General features: G+C 41.3%; 1 long non-coding RNA gene across 1 annotated transcript; it reads left to right on the top strand.

Moving 5' to 3' along the window:
* Positions 1-417: 417 nt before the first annotated feature.
* Positions 418-14,543, top strand: LOC145509289 (uncharacterized). The gene is made up of 2 exons (XR_014055986.1): positions 418-1,380; positions 12,573-14,543. It is a non-coding gene; the product is annotated as an uncharacterized LOC145509289 (long non-coding RNA).
* Positions 14,544-25,052: the final 10,509 nt, after the last annotated feature.

Below are 25,052 nucleotides of genomic sequence, written 5' to 3'. Positions count from 1 at the left end.
TGAGTGGGTGAGGGTGCGGGTAGGGGAGTGGTGGTAGCGGGGTGACTGAGGGAGAGGAAGGCTGGATGAATCAGTGAAAAATGGCAATTATGTGTGTTTTTTAAACTTTTACTTAAAAAATTGTGGTAAAATATATATAACAATTACCACTTAAACCATTTTAAAACATAGATTGCAGTATTAACTACATGTACATTGTTGTGCAAACTTAACCATCACCCATCTGCACAACTTTTTCATCTTCCCAAACTGAAGCCCTGTTCACATTTAAGGATAACTCTCCATTCCCCTCACCCTCTAGTACCCATGCTTCTACATTCTGTCTCAATGAATTCGACTCCTCTAGGTCACAATGTAAGTAGAATCATTCAGGATATTTGTCGTTTTGTAACTGGTTAAGCTGGAATCAAGATTGCTGAGAGAAATATCAATAACCTCAGAAAGCGAAGAACTGAAGAGCCTCTTGATGAAAGTGAAAGAGGAGAGTGAAAAAGCTGGCTTAACTCAACATTCAAAAAACTAAGATCATGGCATCTGGTCCCATCACTTTATGGCAAATAGATGGGGAAACAGTGGAAACAGTGACAGACTTTATCTTTTTGGGCTCCAAAATCACTGTAGACAGTGACTGCAGCCATGAAATTAAAAGACGCTTACTCCTTGGAAGAAAAGTTATGACCAACCTAGACAGCATATTAAAAAGCAGAGACATTACTTTGCCAACAAAGGTCCATCTAGTCAAAGCTATGGTTTTTCCAGGAGTCATATATGGATGTGAGAGTTGGACCTATAAAGAAAGCTGAGCACCAAAGAACTGATGCTTTTGAACTTTGGTGTTGGAGAAGACTCTTGAGAGTCCCTTGGATTGCAAGGAGATCCAACCAATTCATCCTAAAGGAAATCAGTCCTGAATATTCATTGGAAGACTGATGTTGAAGCTGAAACTCCAATACTTTGGCCACCTGATGCGAAGAACTGACTCATTTGAAAAGACCCTGATGCTAAGAAAGATTGAAGGCGGGAAGAGAAGGGGACGACAGGATGAAATGGTTGGATGGCATCACCGACTCAATGGACATGAGTTTGAGTAAACTCCGGGAGCTGATGATGGACAGGGAGACCTGGCGTGCTGCAATCCATGGGGTTTCAAAGAATCGGACACGACTGAGCGACTGAACTGAACTGAACTATTTCACTTAACATAATGTCTTCATGGTTAATCCATGTCGTAGCACATGTCAGAATTTCCTTTTTTTTTAAGACTCAATAATGTTCCATTTTATGTATGGACCACAATTCTTTTTATCTGTTCATCCATGAATGAACATGTGGGTTGCTTTCAACTTTTGGTTACTGTGAATAGTGCTACTATGAACACAGGTATGTTAATATGAGAATTTAGTTTTCAACACAATCCTAGACAGCATTCCGTGTGACCCTCCTCATCCCCATAGAAGAGGTGGAAATAATCAGCCTAGAATAGACATGACCCCATAGGTGAAGGCACTTGGTCAGAAACTGAGTCTGTGATCTTTCCACTGTAGGGAGTGGGGAGGTAGGAGTGTTTAGAAACTGTCTTTAGAGAAAGACAATATAAATTTTTGCTCCTGCAGCCGAACAAAAGTGCTGTGCTGGAGAGCATGCGGGGCATTTTGGGCCCATAGTGTAGGTGTATCCTACCACAAGGAAGTTCTGGGTTGGTGGCTGGCGGATTGGAATCAATGTTTCTTGAGTTTGATTTAATACCCCAGTTGGAAATGGTATTCTGCATCCTCTGCTGGTCAACCACCAGTGTTTCTTTGCTATACAGTGTCTCAAGTCCTTTGTTCTCTGTCTCTGGGAGCCTTTATGTTCTCCTAGATTTTATAGGGGTTATATGTGAATTTTGAATATTAATTCAGCAGCTGTATGCCTTGCAGATGTTTTCTCCCAATTTGGGACTTGGCTTTCACCTTCCCCCATCCCCCAATTTGTAACATGAACACAAGAAAATATAAAACACACTGGTAAAAGTAAGTGTATAGTCAAATTTATGATACACTAATACTGTGGTCCTCTGGAGAAGGGATGGCAAACCACTTCAGTATTCTTGTCTTGAGAACCCCATGAACAGTATAAAAAGGCAAAAAGATAGGACACTGAAAGATGAACTTGCCAGGTCAGTAGGTGCCCAAATGCTACTGGAGAACAGTGGAGAAATAGCCCCAGAAAGAATGAAGAGACAGAGCCAAAGTGAAAACAATGCCCAGATGTGGATGTCAATGGTGATGGAATGCTGTTGAAGAATAATACTGCTTAGGAACCTGGAATATTAGGTCTGTGAATCAAGGTAAATTGAAAGTGGTCATCAAACAGGAGATGGCAAGAGTGAACATTGACATTTTAGGAAACAGTGAACTGAAATGAACTGGAATGGTTGAATTTAATTCAGATGACCATTATATCTACTACTGTGGGCAAGAATCCCTTAGAAGAAATGGAGTAGCCCTCACAGTCAACAAAAGAGTCCAAAATGCAGTACTTGGGTGCAATCTCAAAAATGATAGGATGATCTCTGTTCAATTCCAAGTCAAACCATTCAGTATCACAGTAATCCAAGTCTATGCCATAACCACTAATGCCAAAGAAGCTGAAGTTGAACGGTTCTATGATGACCTACAAGACCTTCTAGAACTAATACCTCAAAAGATGTCCTTTTCATCGGAGGGGGCTGGAATGCAAAACTAGGAAGTGAAGAGATGCCTGGAGTAACAGGCAAGTTTGGCCTAGGAGTACAAAATGAAGCAGAGCAAAAGCTAACACTTTTGCCAAGAGAACACACTGGTCATAGCAAACACCCTCTTCCAACAACACAAGAGATGACTCTACACATGGAGATCACCAGATGGTCAATCCTGAAATCAGAATGATTGCATTCTTTGCAGCTGAATATGGAGAAGCTCTATACAGTCAGCAAAAACAAGACCAGGAGCTGACTGTGGCTCAGATCATGAACTTCTTATTGCCAAATTCAGACTTAAATTGAAGAAAGTGGGGAAAACCACTAGACCATCCAGGTATGACCTAAGTCAAATCCCTTATGATTATACAATGGAAGTGACAAATATATTCAAGGGATTAAATCTGATAGACAGATTGCCTGAAGAACTATGGATGGAGGTTCATGACATTGTACAGAAGGCAGGGATCAAGACCATCCCCAAGAAAAAGAAATGCAAAAGGCAAAATGGTTGTCTGAGGAGGCCTTATGAATAGCTGAGAAAAGAAGTGAAGGCAAAGGAGAAAAGGAAAGATATATCCATCTGAATGCAGGGTTCCAAAGAATAGCAAGGAGAAGTAAGAAAGCCTTCCTAAGTGATCAAAGAAATAGAGGAAAACAATAGAAAGACTAGAGATCTCTTCAAGAAACTGAGAGATACCAAGGGAACATTTCATGCAAAGATGGGCTTAATAAAGGACAGAAATGGTATAGACCTAACAGAAGCAGAAGATATTAAGAAGAGGTGGCAAGAATACACAGAAGAACTATACAAAAAAGATCTTAATGACCCAGATAACTACAATGATGTGATCACTCACCTAGAGCCAGACAGCTTGGGCCTTAGGAAGTCAAGTGGGCCTTAGGAAGCATCACTACGAACAAAGCTAGTGAAGATGATGGAATTCCAGCTGAGCTGTTTCAAATCCTAAAAGATGATGATGTTAAAGTGCTGTACTCAACATGCCAGCAAATTTGAAAAATCAGCCATGGCCACAGGACTGAAAAAAGTCAGTTTTCATTCCAATCCCAAAGAAAGACAATACCAAAAAATGTTCACACTACTGCACAATTGCAGTCATCTCACACGCTAGCAAAGTAATGCTCAAAATTCTCCAACTGAGGCTTCAACGGTATGTGAACCGAGAACTTCCAGATGTCAAGTTGGATTTAGAAAAGGCAGTGGAACCAGAGATCAAGTTGCCAATATCCACTGGATCATAGAAAAAGCAAGAGAATTCCAGAAAAACATCTGCTTTATTGACTACACTAAAGCCTTTGGCTGTGTGAATCACAAAACACTGTGGAAAATTCCTAAAGAAATGGTAATACCAGACCACCTTACCTGCCTCCTGAGAAATCTGTATGCAGGTCAAGAAGCAGCAGTTACAACTGGACTTGAAACAATGGACTGGTTCAAAATTGAAAGGACTATGTTAAGGCTGTATATTGTCACCCTGCTTATTTAACTTATATGCAGAGTACATCATGCAAAATTCTGGGCTGGATGAAGCACAACCTGGAATCAAGATTCCCGGAAGAAATATCAATAACCTCAGATACACAGATCATACCACCCTTATGGCAGAAAGCAAAGAGGAACTGAAGAGCCTCTTGATGAAAGTGAAAGAGGAGAGTGAAAAAGTTGGCTTAAAGCTCAACATTCAGAAAACTAAGATCATGGCATCTGGTCCCATCACCTCATGGGAAATAAATGGGGAAACTGTGCAAACAGTGTCAGACTTTATTTTCTTGGGCTCTAAAATCACTGTAGATGGTGACTGCATCCATGATATTAAAAGACACTTGCTCCTTGAAGAAAAGCTATGAGAAACCTAGACAGCATATTAAAAAGCAGAGATATTACTTTGCCAGCAAAGGTCCATATGGTCGAAGCTATGATTTTTCCACTAGTCATGTATAGATGTGACAGTTGGACTATAAAGAAAGCTGAGCATCAAAGAATTGATGCTTTTGAATTCTGGTGTTGGAGAAGACTCTTGAGAGTCCCTTGGACTGCAAGGAGATCAAACCAGTCAATCCTAAAGGAAATCAGTCCTGAATATTCATTAGAAGGACTGATGCTTAAGCTCCAATACTTTGGCCACCTGATGCGAAGAAATGACTCATTGGAAAAGACCCTGATGCTGGGAAAGATTGAAGGCAGGAGGAGAAGGGGATGACAGAGGATGAGAAGGTTGGATGGCATCACCAACTCGATGGACATGAGTTTGAGCAAGCTCTGGGAGTTTCCAATGGACTGGGAAACCTGCGTGCTGCAGTCTATGGGGTTGCAGAGTCGGACACAACTGAGCAACTGAACTGAACTGAATACTGTAATGTGGTTTGTTAACAACTTAAGTCTAGAATAAATGTTAGAGGACAGAAAAATATTAAAAATAGCTATAGCTGCAATAGGTTGTTAATAGATATGCAATATTAAAAAATAAATTATGACAACAAGAACAAAACAATGTGGTGCATGGAATAAAGGGTAGAACTTTTGAATGTGGATGCAATTATGTTGCTATCAGCTTAAAACAGACTTGTATCTAAAAGATGTTTTATATAAGCCTCTTTGTAACCATAAAGCAAAACCTACAGTAAATTCATGAAAGATAAATAAAAAAGGAATCTAACCATACTACTATAGAAAAATCAATTCACAAAAGAAAATAGTAAGATTGGAAGAAAGGTACAAGGAAACTACAAAATAGCTGGAAAACAAGATATCATCATCAGTAAGTGCTTACCTATCAATAAAAACTTTAACTGTAAATGGATTAAATTCTCTAATCAAAGACATAGAGTTAAACTATATGCTGCCTACAGTTCAGTTCAGTAGTTCAGTCGTGTTTGACTTCTTGTGACCCCATGAACTGCAGCAGGCCAGTCTTTCCTGTCCATCACCAACTCCCAGAAATTGCTCAAACTCATGTCCATCGAGTCTGTGCTGCCATCCAACCGTCTCATCCTCTGTTGTCCCCTTCTCCTCCTGCCTTCAATCTTTCTCAGCAACAAGATATTTTCTAATGAGTCAGTTCTTCACATCAGGTGGCCAAAGTATTGGAGTTTCAGCTTCAGCATCAGTCCTTCCAATGAATATTCAGGACTGATTTCCTTTAGGATTGACTGGTTTGATCTCCTTGCAGTCCAAGGGACTTTCAAGAGTTCTCCAACACCACAGTTCAAAAGCATCAATTCTTTGGCGCTCAGCTTTCTTTATGGTCTAACTCTCACATGCATACATGACTACTGGAAAAAGCATAGGTTTGACTAGATGGACCTTTGTTGGCAAAGTAATGTCTCTTTTTAATATGCTGTCTAGGTTGGTCATATCTTTTCTTCAAAGGATTGAGCGTCTTTTAACTTCATGGCTGCAGTCACCATCTGCAGTGATTTTGGAGCCCAAAAAGACAAAATCTGTCACTGTTTCCACTGTTTCCCCATCTATTTGCCATGAAGTGATGGGACCAGATGCCATGATCTTAGTTTTCTGAATGTTGAGCTTTAAGCCAACTTTTTTCACTCTCCTCTTTCACTTTCATTAAGAGGCTCATTAGTTATTCTTCACTTTCTGCCGTAAAGGTGGTATCATCTGCATATCTGAGGTTATTGATATTTCTGCCAGCAATCTTTATTCCAGCTTGTGCTTCATCCAGCCCAGGATTTCTCATGATGTACTCTGCATATAAGTTAAATAGGCAGGGGGACAATATACAGCCTTGACGTACTCCTTTTCCTATTTGGAACCAGTCTGTTGTTCCATGTCCAGTTCTAACTGTTGCTTCCTGACCTGCATACAGATTTCTCGAGAGGCAGGTCAGGTGGTCTGGTATTCCCATCTCTTTCAGAATTTTCCACAGTTTATTGTGATCCACACAGTCCAAGGCCTTGGCATAGTCATTAAAGCAGAAATAGATGTTTTTCTGGAACTCTCTTGCTTTTTCAATCATCCAGTGAATGTTGGCAATTTGAGCTCTGGTTCCTCTGCCTTTTCTAAAACCAGCTTGAACATCTGGAAGTTTACAGTTCACGAATTGTTGAAGCCTGGCTTGGAGAATTTTGAGCATTACTTTGGTAACATGTGAGATGAGTACAATTGTGTGGTAGTTTGAGCATTCTTTGGCATTGCTTTTCTTAGGGATTGAAATGAAAACTGACCTTTTCCAGTCCTGTGGCCACTGCTGAGTTTTCCAAATTTGCTGGCATATCGAGTGCAGCACTTTCACAGCATCATCTTTTAGGATTTGAAATAGCTCAACTGGAATTCCATCACCGCCACCAACTTTGTTCATAGTGATGCTTTCCAAGGCCCACTTGACTTCACATTCCAGGATGTCTGGTTCTAGGTGAGTGATCACACCATCGTGATTATCTGGGTCATTAAGGTCTTTTTTGTACAGTTCTTCTGTGTATTCTTGCCACCTCTTCTTAATATCTTCTGCTTCTGTTAGGTCCATACCATTTCTGTCCTTTATTGAGCCCATCTTTGCATGAAATGTTCCCTTGGTATCTCTGATTTTCTTGAAGAGATCTCTAGTCTTCCCCGTTCTATTATTTTCCTCTATTTCTTTGCACTGATCACTGAGGAAAACTTTCTTATCTCTCCTTGCTATTCTTTGAAACTCTGCATTCAAATGGGTATATCTTTTTTTTTTTCTCTCTCTTTTGCTTTTCTCTTCTCTTCTCTTCTCTTCACAGCTATTTGTAAGGCCTCCTCAGACAACCATTTTGCTCTTTTGCATTTCTTTTTCTTGGGGATGGTCTTGATCCCTGTCTCCTGTACAATGTCACTAACTTCCATCCATAGTTCATCAGCCAGTCTGTCTGTCCGATCTAGTCCCTTAAATCTATTTCTCACTTCCACTGTATAATCATTAGGGATTTGATTTAGGTCATACCTGAATGGTCTAGTGGTTCTCTCTACTTTCTTCAATTTAAGTCTGAATTTGATAATAAGGAGTTCATGATCTGAACCACAGTCAGCTCTTGTTTTTGCTGACTCTATAGAGCTTCTCCATCTTTGGCTACAAAGAATATAATCAGTTTGATTTCGGTGTTGACCATCTGGTGATGTCCATGTGTGGAGTCTTCTTTTGTGTTGTTGGAAGAGGGTGTTTGCTATGACCAGTGCATTCTCTTGGCAGAACTCTATTAGCCTTTGCCCTGCTTCATTCTGTACTCCAAGGCCAAATTTTCCTGTTACTCCAGGTGTTTCTTGACTTCCTATTTTTGCATTCCAGTCCCCTGTAATGGAAAGGACATCTTTTTGGGGTGTTATTTCTAGAAGATCTTGTAGGTCTTCATTGACCCATTCAACTTCAGCTTCTTCAGCATTACTGGTCGGGGCATGGACTTGGATTCTGTGATATTGAATGGTTTGCCTTGGAAACGAGCATAGATCATTCTGTCGTTTTTGAGATTACATCCAAGTACTGCATTTCAGACTCTTTTGTTGACTATGATGGCTACTGCATTTCTTCCAAGGGATTCTTGCCCACAGTGGTAGGTATAATGGTCATCTGAGTTAAATTCACCCATTCCATTCCATTTTAATTCACTGATCCCTAAAATGTCAATGTTCACTCTTGCCATCTCCTGTTTCTCCAATTTGCCTTGATTCATGGACCTAAACATTCCAGGTTCCTGTGCAATATTGCTCTTTAGAGCATTGGACCTTGCTTCTATCACCAGTCATGTCCACAACTGGGTATTGTTTTTGCTTTGTCTCCATCTCTTCATTCTTTCTGGAGTTATTTCTCCACTGATCTCCAGTAACATATTGGGCACTTACCAACCTGAGGAGTTCATCTTTCAGTGTCCTATCTTTTTGCCTTTTCATACTGTTCATGGGGTTCTCAAGGCAGGAATACTGAAGTGGTTTGCCATTCCCTTCTCCAGTGGACCACATTTTGTCAGAACTCTTCACCATGACCCGTCCGTCTTGTGTGGCCCTACACGGTATAAGGTGGCCCTTATAGGTATACATATAACACTCCCTTTTGAAACTCCATCCCATCTTCCGCCCCATCTCACCCGTCTAGATTGATACAGAGCCTCTGTTTGAGTTTCCTGAGCTGTACAGCAAATTCCTGTTTGCTATCTCTTTTAAATATGGTATTGTAAGTTTCCATGGTACTCTTTCCATACATCTCACCCTCTACTCCCCTCTCCCCATGTCCATATGTCTATTCTCTATGTCTGTTTCTCCATTTCTGCCCTGTAAATAAATTAAGTACCATTTTTCTAGATTTTATATATATACATTAGAATACCATATTTATCTTTCTATTTCTGACTTACTTCACTCTGTATGATAGGTTCTAGATTTATCCACCTCATTAGAACTGATTCAAATGTGTTCCTTTTTATGGCTGAGTAATATTCCATTGTGTATATGTACCAAAACTTCTTTATCCATTCATCTGTTGATGGACATCTAGGTTGCTTCCATGTTCTAGCTTTTGTAGATAGTGCTGCAGTGAACATTGGGGTACACGTGTCTTTTTCAATTTTGCTTTCCTCAGGGTACATGCCTAGTAGTGGGATTGCTGGTCATATGGTGGTTTTATTCCTAGTTTTTTAAGGAATCTCCATACCGTCTTCCATAGTGGCTGTATCAATTTACATTCCCACCAACAGTGCAAGGGCGTTCCCTTTTCTCCATACCCTCTCCAGTATTTATTGTTTGTAGACTTGTTGATCATGGCCATCCTGACTGGTATGAGGTGATATCTCATTGTAATTTTGATTTGCATTTCTCTAATAATGATCAGTGTTGAGCATCTTTTCATGTGTTTGTTAGCCATCTGTATGTCTTCTTTGGAGAAATGTCTGTTTAGGTCTTTTCCCCACTTTTTGATTGGGTTGTTTGTTTTTCTGGCATTGAGTTATATGAGATGCTTATGTATTTTGGAAATTAATCCTTTGTTGGTTGTTTCATTTGCTATTATTTTCTCCCATTCTGAGGGTTGGCTTTTCACCTTGCTTATAGTTTCCTTTGCTGTGCAAAAGCTTTTAAGTTTAATCAGGTCCTACTTGTTTACTTTTATTTTTATTTCCATTACTCTAGGAGGTGGGTCATAGAATATCTTGCTTGATTTATGTCATCGAGTGTTCTGCCTTTGTTTTCCTCTAAGTTTTATAATTTCTGGTCTTACATTTAGATCTTTAATCCATTTTGAGTTTATCTTTGTGTATGGTGTTAGGAAGTGTTCTAATTTCATTCTTTTACATGTAACTGTCCAGTTTTCCCAGCACCACTTATAGAAGAGGCTGTCTTTGCCCAATTGTATATTCTTGCCTCCTTCGTCAAAAATAAGGTACCCATAGGTGCATGAGTTTATTTCTGGGCTTTCTATCTTGTTCCATTGGTCTATAGTTCTGTTTTTGTGCCAGAGGTACATGGAATTGTGTTCTTAATTTCTCTTTCTGATTGTTTGTTATTAGTGTGTAGAAATGCAACAAATTTCTGTATATTGATTTTGTATCCTGCAACTTTACTAGTATTTGGCTATTCTTGTTGCTTTGCTTATTATGTGAATTTTAGAGTCTGATTGTTTACAGTAGGTTCACACACACTTGGGCACATACATAGACAACAGGATTTTGCTCAACATTTCATTAATTTGTAGGTCAAATTAGGGAAACTGTCATCTTAGTGTTACTGAATTTTCAATACCATGAACTTCATGTGTTTCTTCATTTGTTTAGGCCTACTTTGATGTTTTTCACAATAGTATTATAATTTTCCTAAAGTTCTTATATGTCTTTTGTTAATTTTATTCATGTGTTGTTAAAAAATAATTTTGATACTGTTGCAAACAGCATTCTTGTGAAATTGCATTTAGCTAAATTTTTGTTCACAAATGCATGAAAAAAAATTTTCAAAATTGTAAATGAGTCTTTTCTGTAGGTGATTTGGGGCCTTATCTATAGACAGTCATAATCCGAGATAAACAGCAATTTTGTTTCTTTCTTGAAATCCCTATACCTCTACCTTTTTAGTTGGGTAGAGATGTGGCACCACACCCCATTTGTGATCTTAGGAGAGATGCTGTTGTGATTTTACCACTTGGTCTGATTGTTGCTGAAAGTTTGGGGTAGATATCTGTTTTCAGGTTAAGACAGTCTTCATAACTGAAGTTCTAGTTTGCTAAGGTTTTAAAAAATCATGGATGTGAAAGTTTATTGATTTTAAGGGGAATATGAATTGAAATGATTGTGTTTTCTAAGAATTTGTCTGTAACATCCAAGTTTTCAAAGTTGTTATAGCAACATTTTCATAATGTTTAAAAGTCTATATTAAGGTATAGTTGATATGCAATAAACTGCATCCATTTAAAGTATATAATCCAATCAGTTCCATCAAATATCCTCTCTAAAAAAATCATGCTATACATTAGAAAATCTTATAACTGAACATTTCTATGCTTCAACGTTATCACCTTTTTCCTCCATTCTCACAATCCCTACCAACCATCATTCTATTCTCTGTTACTATGAGTTCAACCTTAAACATTCTTTTAAAGATTCTACGTATAAGTGATATCATATAGTATTTGTTTTTCTCTGTCTGATTTATTTCCCTTATCATGATGCCCTCCAGGGTCATTCATTTTGTCACAAAAGGCAAGATTTCCTTCTTTATGGCTGAATAGTATATCACTGTATGTGCATACCACATTTATCCATTTATCAGTCAGTAAACACTTTGGTCATTTCCATACCTTGGATTTGTGAATAGTGCTGCAATGAAGATGGATGTGCAGCTATCTCTCTGAGATACTGAGTTTGTTTCCTGTGGATAAATACCCAGTAGTAGCATTGCTGGATCATATGGTAGTTCTGTTTTTAATTTTTGAGGGCCCACCCTGCTGTTTTCCACAGTGCTGCACCAGTGTACATTCTGATCAACAGTGCACAGAGCCTCCTTTTCCTCTACATCCTAACCAATGTTTCTTATCTCTTGCAGCTGGATGGTGGCCATTCTCACAGGTGTGAGGTGATATCTCATTGTAGTTCTGGTTTGTATTTCAGTGATGGTTAGATAGTAGTGATGGTTAGTGATGTTGAACATCTTTTATGTGTCTGTTGGCCATCTGTATGTCTTCTTCAGAACATGTCTTCAAGTCCTTTGCCATTTTAAAAATCAGACTGTTTGTGTGTGGGCTTTTTGCTGTTAAGTTGTATAAGTCCATTATCTATTTTGGATACTAACCCCTTATCAGTTGTATGGTTTACAAATATTTTCTCCTGTTCTGTAGATTGTCTTTTCAATTTATTGATTACTTCCTTTGGTGTACAGAAGTTTCTAGTTTGATGTAATCCCAGTTGTTTATTTTTGTTTTTGTTGTTTGTGCTTTAGGTGTCATTCAAAAAATCATTGCTAAGATCAAAGAGAAATTTTCCTGTGCTTTCTTCTAGGAGTTTTATGGTTTCAGGTCTTACATTTATGTCTTTAATCCATTTTGAGTTAATTATTCTGTATGATGTAAGATAGTGGTTCATTTTCATTCTTTTGCATGTGGATACCCTGTTTTCCCAATCACATTAATTAAAGAAACTGTCTGCTCTCCATTGTGTGTTCTTGGTGCTCTTGTCAAAGATTAGTTGACTGTAATTGTGAGAGCTTATTTCAGGGCTCTTGATTTTGTCCCACTGGTCTGCTTATCTTTTTAGAAAAATGCCAGTACCATTGCTGTTTCAATTGCTATTGCTTTATAGTATAGTTTAAATCAGTCTAGAAATAGGAAAAGGAGTACATCAAGACTGTATATATTGTCACCCTGCTTATTTAACTTATATGCAGAGTACATCATGAAAAACGCTGGGCTGGAAGAAACACAAGCTGGAATCAAGATTGCCGGGAGAAATATCAATAACCTCAGATATGCAGATGACACCACCCTTATGGCAGAAAGTGAAGAAGAACTAAAGAGCTTCTTGATGAAAGTGAAAGAGGAGAGTGAAAAAGTTGGCTTAAAGCTCAACGTTCAGAAAACTAAGATCATGGCATCTGGTCCCGTCGCTTCATGGGAAATCGATGGGGAAACAGTGGAAACAGTGTCAGACTTTATTTTTTTGGGCTCCAAAATCACTGCAGATGGTGATTGCAGCCATGAAATTAAAAGACACTTACTCCTTGGAAGGAAGGTTATGACCAACCTAGATAGCATATTTAAAAGCAGAGACATTACTTTGTTAACAAAGGTCTGTCTAGTCAAGGCTATGGTTTTTCCAGTGGTCATGTATGGATGTGAGAGTTGGATGGTGAAGAAAGCTGAGCACTGAAGAATTGATGCTTTTGAACCGTGGTGTTGGAGAAGACTCTTGAGAGTCCCTTGGCCTGCAAGGAGATCCAACCAGTCCATCCTAAAGGAGATCAGTCCTGGGTGTTCATTGGAAGGACTGATGTTGAAGCTGAAACTCCAATACTTTGGCCACCTGATGTGAAGAGTTGACTCATTGGAAAAGACCCTAATGCTGGGAAGGATTGGGGGCAGGAGGAGAAGGGGACGACAGAGGATGAGATGGTTGGATGGCATTACCGACTCGATGGACATGGGTTTGGGTAAACTCCGGGAGCTGGTGATGGACAGGGAGGCCTGGCCTGCTGCGATTCATGGGGTCGCAAAGAGTCGGACACGACTGAGCGACTGAACTGAACTGAAGACATCTCTGGGTCTTCTTCCAGTGTTGACCCTCCTTGCATCTCTTCATGGCTGAGTTCTCCAGGTTTCTGCTGGCACCTGCACCTGTTCACCCCTCTCTCCTTGTCATGCTTAGTCTCCTCTGCCCAGGGCTGCATTGCCTAGAAGATGTCCCTTGTGGAGTTGCATGAGTTGAAGGAAAAGTTTCCCTCAACTTTTCTTACTGTTGTTTTTTGACTGCAAATGGGATGTATGCCTGTTGCATATAGTTTAATAGCACAGAAGCCCAAAGAATGAAAAGCCTGTGTTCTCCCTTCTGCCCTCCCCAAAGTCACCATAATCAGCCATCTGTGTTCACTTTCAGGTAATTCTGTGCACTTACAGACATAGATTTATTTATATACTTATACCCACACACAGTGTTTTGTGTTGTACTTTTCCAAGTTTAAATGGGATCATGTCCTCTACATCCTGCAAGTCAAATTTCTACACTGGATGCAGGTGTTGTGAAGGCTAATTTCATGTGCCAACCTGAGTAGGCCACGGGGAATCCAAACTCTTGGCCCACCATGATTCTGGGAGTGTCTGTGAGGGTGTTTCTGGATGAAGTTAACATTGAACTGGTGGACTCTATAAAGCAAATGGCTCTCTCCAGTGTGGGTGGGCCTTGTCCAGCCATTTGAAGGCCTGAATGGAACAAATAGGTGGCAGAAGAGGAAACTCCTCTTGTCTGACTGTGTGAGCAGGAACATCAGTCATCTGTCCTTGGACTTGGACTGGAATATTGGCTCCCCTGGGTCTTCAGTTTGCTGATTCAGATGCACATATGTGTGTGTGTGTTGGTTTTGTCTCTAGAGAATCCTAATACTGATGTCTTCCTATGTGAATGGGTGAAGACCTCTTGCATTCTCTCTATGACTTCACCCTGCCAGCTTCACCAGGTATGTCCTGCAGCTTATCTGATTCTCCCACTGGCAGCTGAGTTTGTTGACAATTTCTTGCTGCCACGAACATCCTTGTATCTGTATTGTAGTGCATGTGTAAAATTTCCTGCAATTCATACATGTGGCAGGCATCCTTTCTGAAGTTTGATTTTTTCTTTAATGAATTAAACATTCTTTATTTGTTTTTAGCTGTGCTGGATCTTTGTGGTCACGTGGGCTTTTCTCTATTTGCAGAGAGCAGAATCTACTCTCTAGTTGAGGTGCATGGGCTTCTCATTGACATGGCTTTTCTTGTTGCAGAGCATGGGCTCTAGGATGTGCAAGCTTCAGTAGCTGTGGATCCTGGGCTCAGTGGTTGTGGTTCCTGGGCTCCACAGAACAGGCTCAAGAGTTGGGGCACACAGGCTTTGTTGCTTTGCAGCATGTGGGATCTTCCTGGATCAGGGATCAAACCTGTGTCTCCTGCATTGAAAGGCAAATTCTTTACCACTGAACCATCAGGGACTCCCTGAAGTTTGTTTTTGGTGTCTTTTTTTTGGCAACCATCATGAATTTTATTTTATTATTATTATTATTTTAGCCATACTGTGCAGCTTGTAACATCTTACTTCCCTCACCAGGGATTGAACCCAGGCCACCACACTGGAAGCATGGAGTCCTAACCATTGGACCTCCAGGGAATTCCCCATCATGAATTTTAATATAGTCAAAACAATTATTTTCCTTTTAGGGTGTCTGTTGTCTGGTTTAAGAAATATTTGCATATGTATGTTCTCAATTTTCTTCTAAAATTTTTTTGTTTTTGTTTTTTTGCTCTGCTGCATGGCTTGCGGGATCTTAGTTCACTGACCAGGGATCAAACCCGGGCCCCAGCAGTGAAAGCACCAAGTCCTAACCACTGGACTACCAGGGAATTCCCATGTGTTGGTTTTTTTAGTTAGGTTTTTAAGTTCATCTCAGCTTGTTTTTTTTTTTTTTTTAATTGAAGTAAGATTTGTATAACATAAAATTAGCTATTTTAAAGTATACCATTTAGAGGCATTTAATCCTTGGTGGCTCAGAGGTAAAGCATCTACCTGCAATGCAGAAGCTGCAGGAGATGTAGGTTCAATCCCTGTGTTGGGAAGATCCCCTGGAGGAGGGCATGGCTAGCCATTCCAGTATTTTTGCCTGGAGAATCCCAAGGCCAGAGGAGCCTGGCGGGCTACATAGGGTTGCAAAGAGTCGGACACGACTGAGGGACTTAGCACAATACATTCACAGTGTTGAACAACCATCACCTTTATGTGGATTCAAAACATTTTCATCACCTTAAAAGGAAACTCTGTACCCGTTTAACAGTCTCCTCCCCCAGATCCTGGTAACTACTGATCCACTGATCCACCTTCTGTCTCTGGATTTGCCTGTTTTGCACATTTCATATGAAAGAATCATATAGTATATGGCCTTTTGTGTCTGCCTTCTCTAACTAAGCATAATGTTTACAAAATCATCCACACTGTAACATATATCAGTGTTCATTCCTCTTTATGACTGAATAACATCCAATCACAAGGACAGAGCACATTTTGTTCATCCACTCCTCAGTTAATCAGTTAATGGACATTTGTGTTGTTTCACTTTCTAGATGTTGTGAATAGTTGCTGTGAAAGTTCGTGTGTGGACATGCTTCAGTTCTCTTTAAGTATATCCCTAGGAATGGAATGGCTGGGTCATAAGGTAATTCCATGTTTAATCAGCTTGAATTTTGTGTATAACACCATGTTAGTGTCCTACAGTTGCTGTAATATAAATTACCACAAACTGAGTGGCTTTAAAACAGCAGAAATGTATTCTCCTACAGAAGTACAAAATCAAAGTGTCAGCAGGTCAAGCTCCCTCCAGAGGCTCTAGCGGAGGATCCTTTCTGCTTCTTTCAACTCCTGGTGCCCCAGGAGATCTGGGCTTGTGACTGCATCACTCCAGTCTGTGCCTTTGTCTTCAAAAGGGCTGCTTCTTTTGTATCCCTACACCATCTTCACTCTGTGCGTGTATGCCTCTGTCTCTACCTTTCCTCTTATAAGGACACTAGTTGTTAGGTCGGGGCCCATCCTAATGACCTCATCTTAACTTGCTTGCATCTGCAAAGACTCTATCTCTGAATGAGGTCCCATGTACAGATTCTGGGGATGAGGACTTTGACATATGCTTTTTGGAGATGCCATTCATCCTATGATAGGTGCAAATTAGTGATCTCACTTCCATTTTTTTCAGAGGAGAGCTGCTTGTCTAGAAAATTCTTTCCAGTCCTCTGTAGGGACATCAAAGAGTGTGAATGTGTGCATTTCCGGGCTCTCTACTCTTTTCATCTGATCTATTCCTGAACCAATGTCTTAATCACTAGTTTCCTAATAGAGCTCTCAGCATATCCAAGAATCAGTGGTTAGAAAAATAGGGTTTGTTTCTTGTTTGGACAGATTTTTCTGTTCTTGTGAGCCTTTTACATGTGCTAAACCTTGGCTCTGGCCATTGAAGATCCAACAGTGACCACATGGAGGCCCTGGAACAGCTTCGTGGTGTTTCCTGTAAGTGACTTTGTCCAGAGCATCTCCAGTACAGCCTTGGGACAAGATGACAAGGATGTTGTATGAACTGATGCCCAGAATATAATGCCCAGGAGGAAATGAGTTGGGGTCCTGAAGCTCTTCAGAAAGGCCAAGATGCAGGGTTGAAGGAAAGCAACTGAGTTACTTTGTAGCAAAATCATGGCTGTGAGAAGGGCCAGTTTCTAACCATGATAAAAGGGCAAGATTGCCAAATTAAGTCACCCAGTTAATTGTGGCCCTTAATTTCTACTCTAGGAATTTGTGCAACCCTAATATTAGCATTTACAGGGAGGGAAGGCAGCTGTTGGGGGCAGGAGGTAGCTCCATGTTCCATGGTGACTCCCAGGCCCCACGGGCTCTAATTTTAAACCATGAGGGGGGAGGGAGGGCTCACAACTGTACTGCTGACACCAGTACAAGGGCATCCAGAAGTTCATTTTTCCTTGGACATGTAAAAGAGATTTTCCATAAGTCTTTTCAAAGGTTTGGCAAATACTTTTGAGCAAAAATATCTTTTTTTCATATGCATTTCTTGGCATCCATTTTAGTGGCAATAGAATATATTATTAAAATCCTTGTGTTTACTTTAAGTTGTTTAAATTCTTACATCAGTGTTGCTTCCTGAAACACTCTCTCAAATTACATTATCATTTTTGGATTTTCACCTGAGTTGGTCATCACACCTGAATTCCTCTTGAACACTGAAAAAACTTCAAGGACTGATGAGAGAATTTCTGGAATTTAACCAATAGCATTACAGTTCCCGCTAGCAGGTGATCTAAAGCATTGCTCAGGTTTGAAGTCAGTTTTAAAGATAGTTACTAATTTGATTCATAGTAACATAATTTTAAACATGTTGTATTTATTTTAATGTTCTGATTCAGCATTTTTAAAGATCCTATTTTGTTTAATATACTGTTTTGGTGGCAGAGAATGATTTACCCAGGATTTACCCACTCTTTGCTACTTATCTCCACTGCCTTGTGGCATCCATTTTTTCTGATGAGAAATAAACTGTAAATCATATTAGGCTTCTCTTGTATATGATGAGTTGTTTTTATTGTGTGTGCATTGGTGCACTTAATGGTGTCCCACATTTCTCCAAGAGTGTCCGTTTTCCTCCATTCTTTATTCTCCTTGTTCTTGGATTGCATAATCTCTATCAGTCTCGAGCTTCAAGTTCATCACAGACTCTTTTGCCATTGACATCTGCCATTGGATCCCTCTAATGCATATTTCATTTTATATTAATAATTTCTGTCTTTTTATTGCTATTCTCTATTTAATGAGACATCATCACGAAACCTTCCTTTACTTCTTTCAGCACGGCTTCCTTAAGTTCTTTGAACAGTTGTAACAGCTGCTGTGAAATTTTGATTGCTAAGTACGACATCTGGGCCCTCTCAGTTTCTGTGGTCTGCTTTTCTCCCCCCCGTGTATGGGTCACTTTGCTGTTCTTTGCATGTCATAATTTTTTGGTTGAAAGCCAGATATTTTGGGTAATATATTTTAGCAACTCTGGATACTGATTCCCTCCTTTTCTCTGGGCTTGTTTTTACAGTTGTTTGTCTATTTATTTGCTTAGTGATATGGCTAGACTGTTCTGGTGAATCTGTTTCCCCTGCAATGTGAGGTCCTTTGGTGTCACTCTTCAGAGGGTGCACATTAAGCGTGAGCAAAGTCACCCTGGGATTTCCAGAGGGCTCTCTGTCTCTTTCCTGATGCCTCCATTAAGCTGTTTCAGCTGATATCACACCCAGCCGTTGGGCTCCACTAATTGTTGGCTGCCTGGTCTGCTATTTTCAGTAATGCCCATAAATTGCTGCACAGTCTTCTGGCTAGTGCTCAGTTTTGAGGCCAGTCACAGGTTTGTTCTTATGCCAGGAGGCTCTTCATAGTGGTCTCTTTCCTTGGTCCTCCTTGGTGAACTGACTTGGTTTAGGTTTTTGCTCTTAATTAATAGAAGAGCTGTTTTTGTTTTGGGTTTTTTTTTTTTTCAAGAGAACCCTGAGGCTGGAACGTCTGTTTCAAATGAGGTCAGTTCCTTTGTGGAGAACTTTGGAACCCTCTGTGAACTGCCTTTCTCCTGGGAAGAATCTTTGAGCCAGTGCTCTGCATTGGTGGCCCCTGCTCTTCTTGATTTGCTTCTCTTGGTCTGGAACCTCTGCTCTATAAGTGATCAGCGGTAGGGACAGTCAGGACTCCCATATGCTCAGTTTGCCATGCCTCCATTCGGGGGGTAGGTGCTGCTTGGAGGAAGGGTGCCCCCAAGCTCTCAGCCACACTCACTAGGAATTTACCTGCTTTAACATGGAGTGTTGGTGTCCTGCCCCGTTGGTAAGATGCCATATCCTTTGATCAGGAGCTGAAAGTAGAGGGAGCCCCATCTTCTTGGCCATACCCACCCCACATGGAGTTCTGTCAAGTGGAGCTGGGGGGTGGTTGGGTAAGTCACTTCAGACTCTTAGCGTTCTTACCAAGTTTTAGTAGATTTTCTTGAATCGACATCTCTTCTTTTGCTGTGTGCACTGAGGACAATTTTCAGAGATTTATACTTTTTTTTTTATTGTTAGTGTTCATCAGTTATGTATGTTTTGCTGTGGAATGGGTCTGTAGAGCTCCTTATGCTGCTGTCTCAGAAGTGAACCCTTTCAACCTTGTTTCTGAGCTAAGACTGATGATACCTGTGGTTCTCAAGCCTGAAGGTGTTGGAAGAGGTTTAAAATCCCTGCTGCCTGACTATTTTGCATTGATGTGAATACCATGGGGTAAGAAATGGGAGATGACAAGAGAGCCTTCTCTCTGTGAAGCCCCATAAGTCTTTGTAGACTTGTTCTGGAGAAGTACCAGCCTCAGTCCAACAGTTGGACATTCAGCATAGCTGTGGATGCCAATGCACCTTCCAGCATTATTTGTAAAAATATGTGATGGTTCTTTAGTCTTGTTTACAAAATCTTTTATACAGATGGCTAACAAACACATGAAAAGATGCTCAACATCACTCATTATTAGAGAAATGCAAATCAAAACCACAATGAGGTATCATTTCACACCAGTCAGAATGGCTGCTATCCAAAAGTCTACAAGCAATAAATGCTGGAGAGGGTGTGGAGAAAAGGGAACCCTCTTACACTGTTGGTGGGAATGCAAACTAGTACAGCCACTATGGAGAACAGTGTGGAGATTCCTTAAAAAACTGGCAATAGAACTGCCATATGACCCAGCAATCCCACTGTTGGGCATATACACCGAGGAAACCAGAATTGAAAGAGACACGTGTACCCCAATGTTCATCGCAGCACTGTGTACAATAGCCAGGACATGGAAGCAACCTAGATGTCCATCAGCAGACGAATGGATGAGGAAGCTGTGGTACATATACACAATGGAATATTACTCAGCCATTAAAAAAAATACATTTGAATCGGTTCTACTGAGATGGATGAAACTGGAGCCCATTATACAGAGTGAAGTAAGCCAGAAAGAAAAACAATACAGTATACTAATGCATATATATGGAATTTGAAAGATGGTAACGATAACCCTATATGCGAGACAGAATAAGAGACACAGATGCATAGAACAATTTTATGGACTCTGAGGGAGAAGGTGAGGGTGGGACGTTCTGGGAGAATAGCACTGAAACATGTATATTATCATATGTGAAACAGAACACCATTCCATGTTCGATGCATGAGACAAGGGCTCAGGGCCGGGGCAATGGGATGACCCAGAGGGATGGGATGGGGAGGGAGGTGGGTGGGGGGTCCAGGAAGGGGAACACATGTAAACCCATGGCTGATTCATGTCAATGTATGGCAAAAACTACTACAATATTGTAAAGTAATTAGCCCCCAACTAAAATAAATAAATTTATAAAAAAAAAAAAAATCTTTTAAAGGGCACAAGAAGAATTCTTCCAGAGACATGAGGTTCCAGGGATGTGTAGAGCCTTTTTGCACTAGGTAATTTCTGCAGGTGAAATATATATATATTACTAAATAATAAGATATTATATATAAATAATATATATATATTACTTGAGTCATCTGTATAACTTCATTGTGTAAAGTAAAAGTTTTGAGAATGGCAGCCATGTTTGCATTTTTTCAATATTTATTGGACTGTGTCGAGTCTTAGTTGTGGCATGCAGGGTCTTCACTGCAGCATGCAGGCTTCTCTAGTCGTGGTTCATGGGCTTCTCTCTAGTCGTGGCACACGGGCTGCTCTCCAGTCGTGGCTCATGGGCTTCTCTAGTCGTGGCTCACGGGCTTCTCTCCAGTCATGGTACACGGGTTTCTCTCTAGTCGTGGTACACGGGCTTCTCTCTAGTCGTGGTACACGGGCTTCTCTCTAGTCGTGGTACACGGGCTTCTCTCTAGTCGTGGTACACGGGCTTCTCTCTAGTCGTGGCACACGGGCTGCTCTAGTCGTGGCTCACGGGCTTCTCTCCAGTCGTGGCTCACGGGCTTCTCTCTAGTCGTGGCTCACGGGCTTCTCTCCAGTCGTGGCTCACGGGCTTCTCTCCAGTCGTGGCTCACGGGCTTCTCTCCAGTCGTGGTACACGGACTTCTCTCTAGTCTTGATACAGTCGTGGTACACAGGCTCTCTAGTCGTGGTACACAGGCTCCAGAGCACATGAGCTTTGTGGTTGTGGTGCTCGGGCTAGTTGCCCTGAGGCATGTGGCATCTTAGTTGCCCGACCAGGGATCAAACCCCCATCTCCTGCATTAGAAGGTGAATTCCTAACCCATGGATGACCGGTGAAGTCCCAGCAAGTGACTAGTATTTTGCAAAGAAAAAATAGCTAATTAATTTAAATGTTCGATATTTATAATTCTCCAGGCAAGAATACTGGATGGAGTGGGTAGCCATTCCCCTATTCAGGGTATCTTCCCGACCCAGGGATCTAACCCGGGTCTCTTGCATTGTAGGCAGATTCTTTACTGTCTGAGCCACCAGGGAGAGGATGGCAGCCTATAAACCTGGAAGCAAGCTCTCACCAGACATCGCCATGCCAACACTTTGATCCCAGACTTCCAGCCTTCAGAATTGTGAGAAATAGATATCTGTTGTTTATAAGACACCCAATCTATGGTATTTGGCTATAGCAACCCAAACTAAAACACCACCTACAGAAGCAGTAGTAGTATTGGAAAGACCATATCTGCATGCTCAAAATTGTCGTTTTTATATCCTCATGATGAAGGATTTTATAAAATGATTTTAATAGGTTAAACAACTTTAATTCATTAAAGTTGTGTTTTGTTCTGATGTAAAGAGTCTGTCTGCAATGTGGGAGACCCAGGTTTGATCCCTGTGTCAGCAAGATCCCCTGCAGAATGAAATGGCTACCCACTCCAGTATTCTTGCCTGGAGAATCCCATGGATGGAGGAGCCTGGCAGGTAACAGTCCATGGTGTCACAAAGAGTCAGACACGACTGATCGACTAACACTTTTGTTCTGACGAGGTGACTCTGGGTGGGTTCTTGGATGGTTTGGGGATGGAGACTGGTCATCAGAAAAATCAAGCCCTGATTAGAAACTTGAAATTTTCAACTCCAGAGAAGAATGAAAGGCTGGAAATGGAGTTAATAATTGATCATGCCTCCTTTGATCTCCTTTATTATATAACAAACCAGTAAATACACATAACTGTTTCTGGAGTTCTGTGAACCATTCCAGCAAATGACCAAACCTGAGAAGGGGGTCGTGGAAACCCTTATTTATAGCCAGTAGGTCAGAAGTTTGGGTAGCTCTGGACTTGTGATTGGCATTTGAAATGGAGGTGGTTTTGTGGGACTGAGCCCTTAACTGGTGAGATCTGATGTTACTGCATCCAGATGGCTAACTCTAAAAATCAAGAACTGTCAAATTGTAGGGACACCCAGCTTATATCCACCCAGAATGGGAGGATTGGTTGTGGTTGTTGGTAAACATGCCTGGGTCTGTCTATTTCTGAATCTGAAGGGGCATTGTAACAGTCACAGAACTTTACTGAGGATTTGGGCTCAGATGGGAAAGAGGCTGCCTGCAATGCTGGGGGCCTGGGTTCAGTCCCTGGGTCAGGAAGATCCCCTGGAGAAGGAAATGGCAACCCACTCTGGTATTCTTGCCTGGAAAATTCCACGGACGGAGGAGCCTGGCGGGCTACAATCCACGGGGTCGCAAAGAGTCAGACATGACTGAGCAGTTAACTTACCTTTTTGCTGAGGATACCTGTGAAAAAATAAAATATAAAGTTACACTTATTGATCATGTTACCTGCACATCCACAGCCATCCTTTATATCCATTTAAATATTCAAGCTAAATTCAAGTAATTTAGTATTTCAAGCTCTAATTCTGTTAACATCCTGATTAAATGCTATCATACAATGGAGAATTCCATGGACAGAGGAGCCTGGCAGACTACAGTCCATGGGGTTGTGGAGTCAGACACAATTGAGGGACTAACACTTTCACTTAATTTTTCAACCTCTCACTATGTCCTTCTGTGGTGGAAGGGGCAAGGGCACCCTCTGGGGTCTCTTTCATAAGGACATTAATCCCATTCCTGAGAGCTCCATCCGCATAACCTAATCACCCCAAAGCCTCACCGCCTAATACCAATACATTGGGGGTTAGATTTCAGCATTTTGGGGGGACATGAATGTTAATCTATGGCAGCTGATTTAGCTCCCAGTATCATGCTGTGCTGCCCCTAATAATGGATCAACATTTGGTCTAAAACAAGCCCCCTTTGTGAGTCCATTAAGTCTGTACTGTGAGCTCAGAGCTTTCTCAGATTCCTTCTGGAATAAAGGGATCTCTAAGTGTCTCCCTGCCTGGGCTGCCAGTGCAGAAATGCACCAGATTGCTCGCCCCCCACACACACCCCTTTGAATGGGAGTGGGCACAGCTGCTTCCCATGGGAGGGACAGGTCAGCCCCCCCGCCCAGGTGAAGGAGCCACCCTTTGTCAACTCATGAGGCCACCAGACTATCTTAGGAGGGAGGCCGAGGCTGTGACTTCGCTTTCTTTGGGTCTGGCTCAGGTAGGATTTTAAACTCAAGCCATCACTTTTCCTGCACACTTGTGATGAGGAGTGAGGAGACTCAGGAAGCCCTCATAGCCGCTCAGTTTCCTGGAACTAATTTTTGTCTTTCACTTCTTTTTCTTTTGGCCATGCCATGCAGCGTGGAGGATCTTAGTTCCCTGACCAAGGATTGAACCCATGCTCCCTGCAGTGAAAGTGTGGAGTCTTAATCACTGGACTGCCAGGGAAGTCTTGTCTTTCACTTCTTTTCCTTGCAAAGGAAAACATGCTTAGTGTTCAAATTTTAAATCATATACAAGTACGTCCAGTTAAAACACCTCCCACTTCTAATGATGACCACAGTTATCAGTTTACCGAGAGTTTTCCTCAGTCCTTTGGTGGTTTCTGACCTTAGAACTTGGGTGGTGGTGGGTTCCATTCCTGCCCTGGGCAGGTGTTTACTCCCTGGTGATTTTTGAGGCTTTACACTGACCGTGAATGATGTTATGAATGAACCACTTTATTTTTTTCTCTGCTATCAATTCTCCTAACATTTTTGGAGGGTACCAGTCACCAAGACAGCCCTTTTGGGCTGTTGCTGAGGTCATCAGGTGATTCATTTTCCAAGTAACTGTGGTTTCTTGTGTGGTGTTTTCTTGAAACCAAGTTTGGGCCTCCCCCTTTCTTATATTGGACATGGTATGATTTTATAATAACCTTCTTTCAGAAGCACTTGTCTTGTCTCTTGAGTTTTGCAGCTGCCTTGTAGTGGGCCTGCCCCTGGGGAGCTCAGGTCCTTGGACTGGGGAAAGCACTCCCCCGTCTTGGGGCTCACTGTGGTCCTGGGAGGAGGGATGCTAAGCTCAAGCCTGGGGGCACCTGGCATGTATCTCGGAGCAAGGTCCTCAGATAGCGACTAGGACAGTTCCAGCCTTGGTGTGGGGAATACACTCAGATCTACAAAGACATCATTCACCACATGGATGGGAAGACAAACGGGGTGTTGATAAGCCCCTCACCCCTTTGGTCTCTCTCCTTTGGTTGTGAGTGTCCCTGAGGTTCTGGCTTTGCCTCTCAGAGTGCCAGCTCTCC

The sequence above is a fragment of the Giraffa tippelskirchi genome, chromosome 6 (assembly GCF_054371585.1).
Source record: "Giraffa tippelskirchi isolate mGirTip1 chromosome 6, T2T-mGirTip1v1.2.pri, whole genome shotgun sequence".
NCBI lineage: Eukaryota > Metazoa > Chordata > Mammalia > Artiodactyla > Giraffidae > Giraffa > Giraffa tippelskirchi.
This window is presented reverse-complemented; position numbering and strand designations above follow the sequence as displayed.